The 15,268-nt window shown below is 42.5% G+C and overlaps 1 protein-coding gene across 4 annotated transcripts in view; it reads left to right on the plus strand.

Moving 5' to 3' along the window:
• Window positions 1-1,046: 1,046 nt before the first annotated feature.
• Window positions 1,047-15,268, plus strand: part of MYO6 (myosin VI) — a 107,642-nt gene continuing 93,420 nt past the window's right edge. For all 4 annotated transcript variants that reach the window (XM_017825734.1, XM_017825742.1, XM_017825750.1 and 1 more), the window contains exon 1: window positions 1,047-1,148. The gene's annotated coding sequence lies outside the window, so the exon portion shown is untranslated. The remainder of the gene's footprint in view (window positions 1,149-15,268) is intronic.

The raw sequence follows: 15,268 nt of genomic DNA on the forward strand, positions 1-15,268 counted from the left end.
TTTGAAGTATGAACTTGTTTGTTTCCCTTTGTCAGCAAAATATATAAGAATCATCAAGTGGAGAACAAGGAGGCTTTGCACATATTGGCAAGTCATTGTGCCACTCGTGAAGTATTGTGTGGAGAGAAGCAAAGTGTTTATAGGAAAGCTGACAAACCAGCTAGCGACGCTAGGAATGAGTCGTTGTAAAGCCAAGGGACAGGGAGGCGACACAGAGCTGCAGCACGGCTGGTCAGGGAGGGGCGGCTGTGGGTGCCCTCAGTGGTGACGCCAGGGCTGAGCATGATGCAATGCCGTCCAGTTGGGCCACTCTCACACCACCAGCCACCAGGATGAATAGCTGGGTGTAGGCAGATGCCAGGGAAATCCCGCAGAGCCACCATGGAGTCCGGTGGGAAGGCAGGCTGGCACCTGTGTCGCCTCACAGAAGCCACAGCGGGGACAGGGTGGGGGCAAGCGATGCTGTTGTGCCACTGAGCAGCGGGTGTGACCGTCACTGCTCCCACCCGTGTAACATCTGTCAGGGCAAGACCCTGGGGACAGGGCAGGGACTGCACAGGGCCAGGGGGAGCCTGGTGGAGGAACCGGGCTGAAATAGCCTCTGACTGCCGAAGCTTGCGCAGCGGGAGAGCCACCACCTGCTCTGTACCTTTCTTTATGGGGCGATGGTCAATAAAGACAAAGACAACTCAGAACTGACCCTTTTTGTAACCGCGTTGGTAAAAATAAAGAAAGAAACTCAACTTCTCCCAGAATAATCGCGGCCCAGCCACAAGCCAGGCGCGTCCCCGAGCCAGCCCCTCAGCACCAGCAGGGCTGCGGGGTGCTGTGTCCCCCGCACAGAGGGGCGGCCGCGGCAGTGCCGGGGCGGGCGGGCGGACAGCGGGCCAGGGCTCCTGTCACACGGCCCCGGACAGCAGGGAAGGCCGGGCCGGCCTCTCCGGCTGCCCCCGCCCCGGCCGGCGCTGCCCCCGCCCCCGGCCAGCCCCTGTGGCGGTGACGTGCCGGGCCGGGCCGGGCCGGGCCGGGCCGAGCGGCGGGGGCGGTGCAGAGCAGCGCAGCAGCCGCGGCGACAGTAGCAGCAGTAGCAGGGCTGGCAGCGGGCGGGGCGGCGAGCGTAGCACTACCGCCAGGAACACCGGCAGCAGGTAAGGACGCGGCTCCTCGGCCCCCGCCGCCCTCCGCGCCCTCCTGACGCCCAGGGGAGGCGCCGGCCCACCGGCCCGGCCGCGGCGCTGCCCCCCGGCTCCCCCCCGCCGCCCTTCCCGCCGGGCAGGTGCGATCGGGGCGGGGAAGGGCCGGAAAGGGCCCTCGGCGGGATGAGCGCTCCCGCCAGCGCACCGCGGGACGGACCTGCTGCACCCGGAGCTTCCCGGCGAGGTGCAGTTAAAATCCCTCTGGACTGTTCTTTACTTCCTTAAATCCACTGATATGGGAATTTTTTTCCTCTGTGGGTTTGGTTTTTTCCTTTTTAGTATCATCCTCTATGAAATCTCATCCCTACAGAGTTACAACTGAGCTCCCCTCCTTGCTTCAGGAACATTTCTATGCTGTCACAGCAAATAAAATTTTTACAGCCCTTACTGGCCCAACTCAGCGTGACTGGTAGTGCAATGGAAAAACATCTTCTTTTAGAGTATTTGTCCATGAAGTACTTTTACAGGCTGCGGTTTTGGAGAGCAGTGTGTATCAGCGCCTTGTACGACCAAAACCCGATACCCAGTTCCTGTAACTCGCGTTCATTACTGACTAGGAAAACTTAAAAAGGTTCGTCCCCTTAATGGTCTTGGATAGAACTTGCAGTACAGCACATATATTGTTGATGCTTGCTCGATGCTTGGTCCTCAGGTTCTGAACTAGTAAATGCCACCAAAGGCCTGTAAGACGGCAATAGCTAAACTAATAGATGAGAGGTTCTGTAAAAGGATGGTTGCTACCTATTGCTTCATCCGAATGTTGCTGACTGTTGGCCCTTTTTTTACAAAGATGAAGAGAAGTTGTATGTCGAGACTTGTGTCCCCTCTTGGTCTCTGGGAGGGGAACAGACCTTTGAGGCGACCTAATTTCTTACAGTTCATTTGGCATCGCCAGGCTGCAGAGTGGCCTATGGATTGGGTTCACAGCCATCCGAGTACAAAGGTTGGCCACGGGACTGTCTCTTCTGTTGCAAGTGTGACAAATTAACAGGGTGGAGATGAACTCGTGAGTTAAATGTCATCTGCAGTTTTTAGTTTTATTTTTTAATGAAAAAACCCTAATAAAATGGAAGTAATTTAATGATTAAAATGATCATTATGAAAATTTAAATATATAAGCAAATGTCTTGCAGTTTTTGTTTAAATATAATTAAACTGTGCTAACCTACAACATAACTATGAAGTGTACAATTTATAAAATAACTGCAAAAGAAAGATCTCAGTATTCTTGAGGTAGGAGAGTAAATATGGACATTGTCAGAGTACAACTTACAAACCTGTGCAATGTTTTTAATAATGTAGAAAGAAATTGAGATTTAACTTGACTGCATTTTAGTGTATGTGTTTTTAATGTGTCTAAGTTAATAAACTATTTAGTGACGATACAGTTATGCCTTTGACTGTGAAACTATAAAGCCAGCAGTGTGAATATAAAGCTAGTAAACTTTCTTGTGGGGCTTAATAGCTTTCTGAATCAAAACCATGTCAGTATTAGCTTGCAGAAGTTGTAAGTAAGTTGAACTAATTTCGCCACCCCCAAGTTTCTAGTCAGAGTGGGCATTCCTGTATAATCTGCACTAAATACTGTGTCCTTCAGCCTCCGGCATTGCCGTCTGCCTTTGTTTTGATAATGGGTCAGTATTTTGACTCATTAATAATAATGTTCTCATAAGCAAGGTGAAGTAGTGCTTCCTTGTGCCTAATCTGCCAGGGTGGAGAAGGCTTTGTGACCCAATCTAGTCTTCCTATTTTTCTGGTACTTGATAACGCTGCTCTGAGAAAAGCTTTGAGGTTTTTTAAATTTTGACAGTCTCATGAGTGATGTGGCAAAGTTGAGTGGGGACTAACTTTTTATCAGTACACAGTGTGGAAGCATGAGATTAATCTGGCAGGTTCAAAATGAACAAAGAGGGTATGGTTTTGACCCAATGTGCAGTTAGTTAAGCTTTGGAGATTCTTTCAGAAGTGTGTGGATATTGAAAGTTTACAGGGACTTGAAAAGCAGCCGGACAAATTAATGGAAGAAAAATCCACTAAGGATTATTTGTGCCAAGTACCTCCAGTAGCTCAGGGTGTCACTGAGCTGAACACAGAGCCCAGGAGAATAAACTGGGGAAGTACTGTCAATTATTTATCAAGTTTTTATATTAATTTCAGGCATTGACCTAGTGCAGACAACAAACCTGCCTCTGACCCAGTAGGGCTGCTCTTATGGAAATTGTTCATCTGAAGTGTTTGAGAACAGCTGAACCAAAGGGACCAGATCTAGAGATAGCAAGTCTGGGTGATAATTCTCGGGGAATGATCATGAGTCACCATCAAACTGCAAGTCAGTTTAAGTGGCGCTGGGGGAGTTCTGGCACCTTTGTACTTGTCATTGATGTCTTTGATCAACAGAATTAGCACAAAATCTGAAGAAGACAAGTAGGTGTTTCAGGATGTATTTTTGATGATCTGCTTTGGAAGACAAGAGGTTTTTGATAAGTTCAAAGGCTGTATTTGAGTGCAAGATACTATTTTCAGGAAGAAGATCCCATAATCACATAGTTAGTCAACCTGGCAGCAGCACCATTGAAGCACGTCTGAGGGTTATCAGAGATCTCAGTAAGCATGGGGGTGCAGTACTGTTGAAGTTTGTAATTTAAATTTTTGTCTTGTACTAATGAAACTTAACAGAATAATGTGTTCGGTTTTGGCCACAGCCCATTAAGAAAGACAAATGCAAATGTCTCAATCCACCGAAAATGGTCATCAAGGCTTAGGAAGGGTTTGGCAAGTGTTGTCTACAGAGACTGCATGTGATTGGCAAATGTATTCTGCAAAGGCTAGACAAGCTCTGTTCCAGCAGAAAGAGATCAGGGGACAAGAAGATACTAGAGTCTTAAAATTAGTGAGAAGTGGACTGTGACTGCATCGAAAAAGATTAAACTAGTTTGCACCAAAGACTTGATGATGTTCTTAAAATCTGTTATGCCTTAGGGAGAGCTGGAACAAGCTGAGGTTGTGCAATCTCCTTTCTGCAAAGGTTTTTGAAAGTCAAATAGGACTTGTGTTAAGGATATATTAAAAACATTATTCAAAATTGTCTGACTTTTTCTCACTCAGGGGCTTGAGCTTAATGATTTCTTCAGTTGCTGTCTGTATTCTGGCCTGAGCTTATATGGAAAAAAGAAATTTCAGTACTCAGAAGATAGGCAGTTTCTGTGATAAAGTCCTAGAATCTTTCAATTATTGCTGGTCATCTCATGTTACAGTTTAAGGCATTTGGTTTTAAAAGAATTAGTGTTGAGGCAAACTGTTTCATTTGACAGCAAAATGTTGTGGTTTAGGAGTATAGCCTGTAATACCGTAGGAAATATAGTTGTAGGACCATACTGTGGTTTAAACCAGGAAAATCAGAGGGATAAAACCTGAGGTATTCATCATCTGCTGTAATATATACTGTATGTGGCCTCATAATTTATGTCCTAGTGTTACAGTGTCTTTGGTTCTGAAACACTTTTAAAGAACTGTCACCCTATTAAAAAAAAAAAAATGAAATCAGACTTGCTAAGTAACATGTGTTTCTCATTTTGTATCCATTTTTTAAAGCATGCATGGGAAGATTAAAATGGCAACATTTTAACATAACATGCCATCTATTGAAGTTTTTGCTTAGCTGTTTCTTGGAATGATTGTATTATGTTTGTAGTAAATACTGGTGACTGAAACTTGTGTTTCTGAAGTATTACTAGATACTGTAATAATATGAAAGACACATAGGAAAAATGTAATTTTTGAACGGATATCTGTGGATGCATCTTCCTCCTCCCAAAAAAACCCAAACAAAAACAAGTTTTGCAAAGCAGAATGTGAAGTATCAGCAGCCTTTGGGGTTTTTCCTGAGGCTCTGATGGCAAGAAAAACACAGATAAATCTATGGGCACTTTAATCTCTGGTAGAATGATCTCTGTAAGTAATGACCACAGAGAGGTAATGGTATGTATTCTACTGGAGAGAGCATGCTAAAACTGTCTTTCAGTAAGTGACCATCTTAGAATACCAATTCAAAAATATTGGTATTAATAAATAAATAAATAGATAAGTTCTTGCTTTTTTTATTTTTGTTGAGCAGCATGGGGAGGACTGAGGTTGTGCTCCTGTGCTGTTGTGCCGCAGCTCAGAGGCAAAGCCTGTTGCTATCTGTGGACAGCTTAGCACAGGTAGTTTGGGAGCCCCAGTAGCATACTGACTTTTTCACTCTGAAAAGGGAGTTGCAGGCAGATGACATGTAACCTGCTGGCAAGTGCTGGCTGCAGCTCCTGTAGGCATGTGGGAGCTCTGTGAGCTGAATTGCAGGTACCGTCAGTAGCAGGGCATGGACGCTCGATTAAGTGTGGGTTGGTGTCTGGCTGCCATGGCTGTGCTGCAGGTCACACCCAGCATTTTCGTGACTCCTGAAGCACTTCTGTCAAGCCAGGGGTCTTTTCTTGTCAGCTGAATGATTCTTCTTGCAAGTGGGTGGATGAAGCGTAATTTCTGCTTGCTCCAGGGAATGAGAGATGGATCAGACATCCGGAATTAAACCTCACTTTTCATATGTGAGCTTGCAGTGTCACTGCTGCTGTGCTTGCCTGGTCTCTGTGTGCTAAAGGCAGAAAGGGACCAGTTTCCAAACTGGGATCTGGCCCTGGCAGTGCCGAATGGAGGTGTCATGATCACTACTAGAACTGGGGTGGCCACATCCATGTGTGCATCTTTTGGGGTTTGATCTGCTCTCAGAAGATTCGAAAGAGAAATTCTGAGTCTTAAGCTGAAAGTCTGAGTGAACCCTGGATTTGTAAATGCTGAAGAAAAGACCTTATTTACCATAAAAGAAAATTCTTCTGTTGGTTTTTTTGAAGCAGCATGCCTTGAAAGAGCTTGCTGAATTTATTTTGCAAAGGTAGTTAAACAGACAATTAAATTAAGAGTATTAGTTACATAGCGGATAATTGTTTTATAAGCAAATTTGTTTTCCTTGTAATTAACAAGACCTAGCAGACTGATTTGAAATTTGAGGGGAAAAAGAAACAAAACAGAAGCAGAGAATTTAACAAAGCCAGTGGTTCACAAAAATCTCTTTGATATCACCTGTATTTTACAAAAATAGCAGCAACTTTCTGAATTATATCCAAATGTTTCTATGGATCCTGAATCCGAAGCGATGTAAAAATTCTTACTTTTTGCATTTTGAGCAAGTTCACCTTGTGATGTGTACGTCCAGAGCTCTGTCCCTCTCTCTCATATGCTATGCCGTCTTCATTGCCATGACACTTAGCAAGGTTTTGATCATCTCAGGTGCATTCTCATTAGTCCCAGATCCAAAGGAACCCGACTAGAAGGTGATACTGTATTAGCTGTGTTTCAGAGGAAGCTGTCTGAGGGAAGACAGCATGTCCTCCAGTCCTTAGGCATGACCCACGAAGGAGGCTGTGCCTGTGGTGGGCTGAGGACACCTCCTTCTGGATTCACATCTGTGCTTAGCTCTTTCCTGATTTATTCAAGTGCAGCTGCTCTACGGTGATAGAGGTGATAAGCAGTAAAACCCTTTCACAAAGTCCTCTGTGCCAAGACAGACAATTTTGCTGTATCTCCTTTTGTCGTGTCTGGGTGAGCGCTGTGTGCAGGCACACAAAACCTGACCTTCATGGCACTCTGCTGGTTTGAGGGGAGGCACTGGAGAGTTTTGGGGGTGGGATGCTCTGTAGCTGCTCGTCTAGTTTGAGGTTTAATGGTGTGTGATAACCTCCTGTGCTGTTGACCTTGCTTATGTATTGCAAAGTTTCCAGAACAGGGATCAGAGCATTCAGGAATGAAGAATCTGACAAACACTTTTAATTCCTTCAATTTTTATGATTCTGCCAGGTTGTAATTTTGGGAATAGTTGGGCTGAGGGAACTGCCTGCTGGCCTTCTCCAAGAGGAGGAGATCTTCTTCAACTGCGGCATATGCTGTGCCCTTCCCAGCAGTGATGATGGTTATGGGGCTCTTTCACATCCCAGTGCAAACTGATGGCTCTGCAGAAAGCAGCAAATCCCATCACCTTTCTCTTCTCCATATGCATGCTGCAGAGGGATGTCAGGCGTTTCAGAGCTTCTGTAAGAGCGCAGCAGTAGCATGTAGTGAGGAGCAGAAATGAGGGGAGGCACACGAGGGGTGTACTGCCCTGAGCCATGGCCTGGTCAGCTCACCCTCTGTCAGGAAACTGCAACATGTTTTGGAGTCTCTTAGACCTGTGTAACCTTCATTGTCTCTATCAAAAGTTAGACAAATGCCTCCAGTAGTTCTTTGCAGAGATAAATGAGGACATAAAGAGAATTTAATAGAATCATAGAATCTCAGTATGACCTGGATGGAAAAGACCTTAAGGATCCATCCAGTTCTGACTCCCATGCTGTGGGCAGGCACTCCCAGACAGAGTTACACACCAGGGCAGTCATAGCAGTAGGAGGGGAAAGGATTGTAAAAGATCACAGACTTCAGAAGGCCCAAAGATAACGTGGACTTTTATTACTGTATAAAGATAAAAACAGTTGGTTTTAGTACATGTGGTAGGTTTGGAGGTGAGAATTAATTTATTTTGTGTTTTTGTTGTTGGTGGTGGTTTTTTTGTTTTTGTTTTGTTTCCTGGAATTCTTTACAAAGATAGGAAAACTGATGGGATAAATCTTTGTCTCATTTTATAGGCTCCTATTGAATTGTTTTTTTTTTTTTCAGTGTTTGCAGTTGCTTTGAAGCCTTGGTAGTGTTCATGCAGCCAGTCTTGATGGCAGGTGCTTGGTTACACGAATGGGGCACTGCGGCAGAGAATGCATCTCTCTGCTGTTTGGCAAGTAGTGTTACTTACGTGGATGCTACAGGAACAATGCTGTTTCTCCTTCTTTCATACTTGTTGGCTTGCCTTTTGATGAGCATGCTGCTGGTCCTGTTTGTCCTCCTCTTTTAATTTTTTTCCAAAGAAGAGCCTTCAATGCTTTTTATAGATTTTGGTAACTGATCTTCTTTTGGCCGTGGTTGAGAGCATTGCTTCAAATTTCAAAGTTCTTGGGAAACAGAAGAGAAATGGGCTGTCGTAGTGGTCTTGAATTGGAGCTGTTGGGAACAAAACACTTCTGTTTCTTCTGTACACTTGGAGTTTTGGAGACAGTGAGATGATCTCTGTCTTCAGTTGTCATCCCGTTACATTACTCTTGCATCTTCTCAAGCATCTGAAATTAGTCATGGTCAGACACTCAACCTCAGATTATATTGACCTTGAGATAGTGTTTGGTTCACTGCATGAATGTCCTGTATTAAAATACTTTTTCTTTGGGTGTTTGGAGGTGTATTATGGGCTTTTTCAAAAGTAGTCTTAACACCTCAGTATTATTTTACATCAGTTATGCAAGAACAAATTTCAAGCTTTGTTTAGGGGAAATTTGTTTTTTCAAATAATTTTTTTACCATATTCTGATGGTAATCTAAACCAAATTTTAGATCTTGTTTTATATTTTGCTTTAAAGGTCTACATCCTTTCAAAGGAAAAAGATTATTTTACTAACCCAGGGAGAGGAATCTGAGACATGAAGTTTCTTAGCCTTTTATCGTGCAGTACAAGTCATGTCTTGCTCAAAGGAACACCCACAGAACATGGGGTTTTTTACAGTTCAGTCATTGGTCTAAGTAGCTGCTTTTCTGGGTCTCTGACAATCTTTCCTATTGTCAATGAACATGCAGTCTTTCAATGATAAGACAACTGATACTACAGGTATTTCTGGGTTTCATGCTAAATTATAATTATGTATATTCCACACCAAAGCAGCAAAGATAAATATAAATAATACGTTGACCATATACTCTTATGGATTATTCTCATTCAGTTTAAATCCTTGCATCTTTTTCCAGTTTTGCATGCATGTATGTACTTTTGTCAAGTATTACATCAGATTTCTTTTAACTTGGAACTGAAAGGACTTTATTTTATCAAGTGTTGGAGTTTAGCTTCTTTATTTCTGTTCCTACAGAATTCTGTGTCTGTTCATGTAGTAGTCAGCCTAGCAGGGGTTATAACATGTAAAGTTGGTTCATAGACTTCTTTTTTTAGATTGTCCTCTACAGCTTCTGTTGCAAACCATTCTGTTACAGTCTCAGATCATTTACTGATTTCTGTAGAAGGAAAGGGATTTTTTATCCCTTAAAAGAAATACAGTTCTATTATTTCTTGATTTTTATTTTTAATTTTTTTAGTAAAAGCTTGGGATTTTGTGTGAGGAATAAGTACTGACTGCTTGAGTGCATAGGATAGAAGTGGAAATTTGTATGATTTAAAAGAAACAAACAACTATTTGAGATGAGTTGTTTTCTGTATTAAGCCTGGTTTCTTGATGAATCCCTTTGGGAGGGAAGAGGGCAGACAAAAGGCACTACATATCACTGACGTTTTCTTACTGACTGCTACTTTAGTCCTAGGGAGGAGGTAGAAAAAGGGGAGAGGGAAACTACTGGGAGGAGTAGTTTGAGGTGAGCTCCTTCTGAGTAACACATGAAGACTGAAGGGTGATGCCAAGGTAGGAAAGTCTGGGGACCTGAGAGGACCAGAGAGACCCCAGCAGATTCAAGAGGAAACATTTAAAGATTGTAGCAGAACAAAAGTGGTGTTTTGATTGCTTGTATGCAAAGCCGGTTAGCACTGGGGGTTGCCCTTCCTACCATGTCTGGGCTGGACTTTAAAGCCATGTTTTCCTCATCAACTGCAAGATGCTGCCTGATCCCCATACGTGCCCAGGCACTGACCTTGGATGTGTCTGCCAGGGGCATAAGAAGACCCCGAGGCCTTGCAATCTGGGCTAAGTATTTCACCCCAAGACAGCTAAAGGTTTTGGAGTGCAATCTGAAGGTGTGCTAAGGTGTGGTTAGTTCTAATTAATGAAAACTAATTGTCTCATGTTTTTCTAGGACTCAGCACGTTCTTTTTACCGGCCTCTCTTATTACCTTTGGTCCTCTTGTTGAAAATGACCAAAAAGTTTTGAGAGGATCCAGGTAAGACAGGAGCCTTTTCAAAAGGATCTGTTACTTCCTCCACTGTACATAAGCTGTAGGGAGGAATTTGATACAGCTGTGCATGAGGCTCCTGTGGCCTTGTTTTTTTTAGTTAGATCAGCTGCTTCATTGTAAATTCATGACCTAATTTTGTGATGAACGTCTTATAGGCGGGCAAACCCACAAAATTCTAAGTAGAAGTCCCCAGTCTGACAATGAAGTGGGCATATCTGTGTGGTAAAGGCAGGATTTTTTTTCTAAGTATTTAATTTTACTTTGTTTCAGGCCTTTGTGTAAGGAAAAGCCGTGTAATTGTCACACATCTGAAGACAGAGACAAAACAAGTTGAGTATGAAATAGTAGCCACATTTTCAGGAAAACCAATTTTATGTTGTGGGAAATTAGTCTAGTAATGCTAGCAAGCATTTAAAAAATGTTTACTGCTTGGTGGGCATGCTGTTTATTTTTGAACCTCGTGTCTTAACAGACTTCAAGTTACTACTGTTGAAAAAGGAAGGATTTTTTTCCTTTTTTCTGACAAATTACCACTTCTCTCAGGCACCTCCTGCAAGTGTTTGAACTCTGCTGCGCTTCTAATATAAGCTAAAAGCTTTCACTAGTAGGCATGGAAGTAAAGAAAAACAACTGTGCCTTCTCTATTATTATACCTCTGTCAAGGTCTTCACATCTATTTCAATACTAAAAAGGAGAAAATGTGTGAGAAGAATGAAGGATTTTTAAAAGATCTTCCCATCTCTGAGGGAGGATTTCCCCTTTTTCAGGTACCAGGGCTCTCCTCCAAGGACTCCCATCCAGGTGGGACAGGAATGGCTTGGTGTGGAGCTTGGGTGCTACAGGCAACATCTACAACATGTAGATGCAAACCTTGGTTCTGTTGTACTGATATCACCTCTTTGCACTGTTGCATGTAATGGCAGTCAAATTTTGACCCAGATGCATGTGATAGTGTTCATTTGGAGTTCACCGGAGTATAAAACATAACGAATACTCCAGTGTATGTTGTTAGCATGTCACCTGGATTGGCTTCCTGGGTTGCATTGTGTCTTGTCCATCATTCATCTGCCTGGATCACTCTAGAATGATCTGGTTCCTTGGTGCTTCAGGTGCATGTATTTGTGGAGTCTTCACAATGTGTCTCCCTCTGAATCAGACTTCTTTTTTCAGGATCAGCTGCTGCCCTTAAAGAAGTCCTGTGTAAGTTATTCCCAGGACACTTGCTCTATTTTTTTTTTAATTTTTTCTTTTTTTCATTTATGTTGCTACTTCCAGGATATCCTGCCTTTTGTGTTTCACAACTTGCTGGAAATGGGAAGGATTTGCATGGCGTCAGGCCTGTAGATGAGCATGCAGCTTCACATGCTCTGTGTGGACTGCATATAACAAGACAGATTGCAAATGGAGTTTGTACAATAGAGCAAGTAAAACTGGCTGCCTCAGTGTGGTTTTCTGAGGATGAAAGAGATGCTGGCTTTTGCTTTACTTATCAGCCAGGCTCGGTGTCTAGTGAGAAGGGTAGTGGAGAGATGCAGGGCAAAACATCTGGTAGAAGCAGAATTTAAAGACTGGAGAGAGGGAGAGAGTTTTAATCAAATTTCTTATTTTCTTCTGTTTTTTGCATTCTCTTGTTGAGGATGAGCAGTGTCATACCAGTAAGCACTGGATTGGGATGCCTGTAATTACTTGGAAGCTGTCAACCTACAGTTAACCCTGCTCATCAGGCTGAGGTTGGGAGAGTGACGTGGAGAACAATTTGCTGTGGGGAACATGCCTCTTAGGATAAGCTTTGCTCATGTGTGCTCAACACAGCCTGGAACCTCTGCAGTAGAACATGCTTGCTCCCCATGTGAATCAGCAGGACAGAGTACTTTCTGTTGTTGCAGGCTATTGTGGCTGGCTGCTCTGTTGGAGACTCTTTTGGCTGTTCACGGTGGTCCTTGCACCGGTTGTAATGCACTGAGCTTGGTCTGGGCCCTCCAAAGAACACCGCATGCCTTTTACCACCTAAAATGCATGTGGATTCACTGGATTCCTGGATTAAAGTAGCATTCTGTTTTCCTGTTTTAGAAAATATGGAAGTGGGGGGAGTACTGATGCTTTGAGATGAAAATCTGCTTTACAGGCTAATTTTAGATGCAGCTTAATGTGTACGAGGGAAGCAGTTTAGAGTAGGAAGGACTTGAGAAGGGGAGTAACTACTAGAGGTCCAAAATTATTAATGCTGGTGTTGACCAGGGTGGTGTAGACGGAAGCAGCCACCTGTGCTGGGGAAGGCATGATCTGGAGCAGTGGCTGCTGATCTGTGGGAATGCTCAATGGAGGGGGCTGAGCAGATGTGGTTCACCTTCCAGGCAGAGCCTCGCTGACTAGCTGAGCTCAGAGGCTCAGCACAGTGCAGGATTAGCACAGCTCCAGTGGCAGAGTGGAAAGCTCCCGACCTCCTGGTGTTCCCCAAACAAAAAAAAGTTCAGAGCATTGCAAGGAGTTTTTCTTACCTGGAATAGCATCAGTGCTGATTTTTAGGATTGGCCCTTTCTGCTGTCATGTTTTCTCTACGGTATCTTCAGTGATTCTGCTGTTTCTGTAGTTTTTGACTTACTGATAGCTGGCAGCTTTAAAAATGAATGTGAATTTCTCTCATTTCTGTCTAGAGAGTAACTTTTTTTTATTTTTTAAAAAGGCATTTTGAGGCTGGGGGAAGAGGTAAACTATAGGATGCCTAGAGAAGAGGGAGCAGCCAAGTATCAAAGAAGATGAAAATCATTCACTACAGTCAAGGTCTAATTTTTAGTCCATTGCTACAACAGAAGAACATGTCAGGCAAAACATCAGTCCTCCCTCCTATACCTCTCTGATGTTTTTCAGTATAAATCTAGTTCAAGAGACCCTTAGCAGTAAAGGCTTACGGGAAGGCTGATGTAGTTATTAGAGCACTTCCTGGGTGGCTCAGCCTTCATCTCTAAAGCCACGCCTGGTGTATTAGGGTTCCCTATGCTGTTATTATGGGATGTGCTCTGTATATGTTTCTAGAATGATGTCAAAAGCTTCCGTAGCAAAGGAGGATCAACACAAAACACAAGCTGCTGGATGCGTGAAGAAATTAGTTAAATTACAGCATCAGTAAAACTTGAATGAGTTTTATAGAGTGGAAGCTGACAAAGCAAATACTTTTTTGATAACCTGTGAAATATAATTGTGTTTCTTTCTTGTGTGCTTTAACTTGGATGTAAGCAACTTTTGCTAACTTGTCACTTCTGAAAAAAAAAAAGAATTTATTATTTCTTAACAGACCAGATGCAGTGGTATTTTTATTTTAGCAAATTTAGATTTGTATCCTTTACAGGTCATAACACTGGGAAGATAGCCAGCATGGCTCACCCTTGTCTGTGAAGGTAGCATAGGAAACTGCTGATGCAGGATGTGCATGCATTTGAGAAGGCATTTGATTAATCTTGTTTCCTTTGTTGTTCCCAAGTTATTGGAGCTATTCAAGAAGCATGTATATTTTTTTTAAGTTAGTCACAGTAAACCATTATAGCTAGCAAGTTCTTTTTACTAGTCACCTAAATAAAGCAGAAATTCTGGAAGTCGTGAATTTCCTTTTAACAGAGCATTGATACCAAAATGCAATGTCAGCTTGGTATTATTAGTTTTCTTTCTGTGTAGTAAGAAAGAAATATTGTCTGCTTTTGTTTTTTGGGTGATACTGTAGCAAAAATATACTCCAGGTTTTCAATTCAGTCTTCTGAACTATAGTCAAGTGCTTCTTTTAAATAACCTCTATTTATTAATAAAAATAATAAGATAATTCTTCAGACCCTGTGTCCTTCAGTCAATAAAAGGAAACATGTACTTCCCTGTAATTGAAGACAGGTAGGCAATTGTGGAGGGTGGAACAGGAGTCTTTGTAGAGTTGGAGTCTCCATTAACATGGTGTGATGAGGGTCTGACTCAAGTGTTGATGCATTTTGCAAAATGAGTCTGTTCATTGGTTGTGGTTTTTTGTTTCATTTTGGCTTTTCTTATTTCAGTCGGTTGCGAGTTGTATCAGTTGGGCTGCTCTGTACTACATCTTACACTTAGAACTCAATTGTTCTTGAGTTCTTGTCTCAAGACTTCATACAGTTCACTGGAAGGTGACTGAACCCCATGTCTTTGTTGCTGTCTCAGCACCAAAGGAACTGGAATTTTCTGGGTTCCTGAGGAAGTGCCTGACTTGTATTAATCCTCCAGGTTTTTCATCATAGTCTCATTCTACACAATTGTTTCTTTTACACTGTGTTTTGAATATTTTCTAAGATGACCTTAGAAGATCTCTAATCACACAATAACATGAGACAATTGTACTTAATGGCTTTTAGTTTTCTAGTTTCTATAAATAATTCTAAACCAAAAACTCATCCCTGAGGAAAATTTTTACTCCAGAAAGGAAATGCAGGAAATCTATAACATGTTTGCTGTTAGCTTCCCCTTGCCCCCTCCAAGATGATGCTCAGGTGACAAGATGCTCAACAGTGACAAGAAGTAGCCATTGTGAAAGCAGATTTGAAATGTTTCTTTTCACAAGGAGAAATTTGGATTGGTCATATCTAACTTGTGTTGAATTCCTGATCACTGTAAATTAAGCTCCTATGGAGCTCAAATTTTGGATGAGAGAAGATATATGGACTCTATATGTCTAAAATAAAGATTATATTTGCTAGAATGTAGGAAGTGCTGAAGACTTCCAGACTGGAGTTCTAAATAGAGTGCTTGAGTGAACCTGAGTTGCAGCATCATAGACCACAAGTCCAGGAGCTGAAAAGGATGCTTTGTAAAGCCCTGAGAAAAGTTGTCTTCTTAAGTTTCATATGACCCCACAGTCTTTCCTTCAATAGCAGCACAGTCTCTTTTGCATCTTTGATCAGTCCATTTCATTTAGAATTGTATCTCTTGTCTTTTAGAAACTAGAAACAAGTTAGTTTTCCATGAAAAAAAATCAGGGACTGTTTTGTGGTTTGCTGTTTGGCAGTCA

The sequence above is a fragment of the Lepidothrix coronata genome, unplaced genomic scaffold, assembly GCF_001604755.1.
Source record: "Lepidothrix coronata isolate B3197 unplaced genomic scaffold, Lepidothrix_coronata-1.0 Scaffold4, whole genome shotgun sequence".
Lineage (NCBI taxonomy): Eukaryota > Metazoa > Chordata > Aves > Passeriformes > Pipridae > Lepidothrix > Lepidothrix coronata.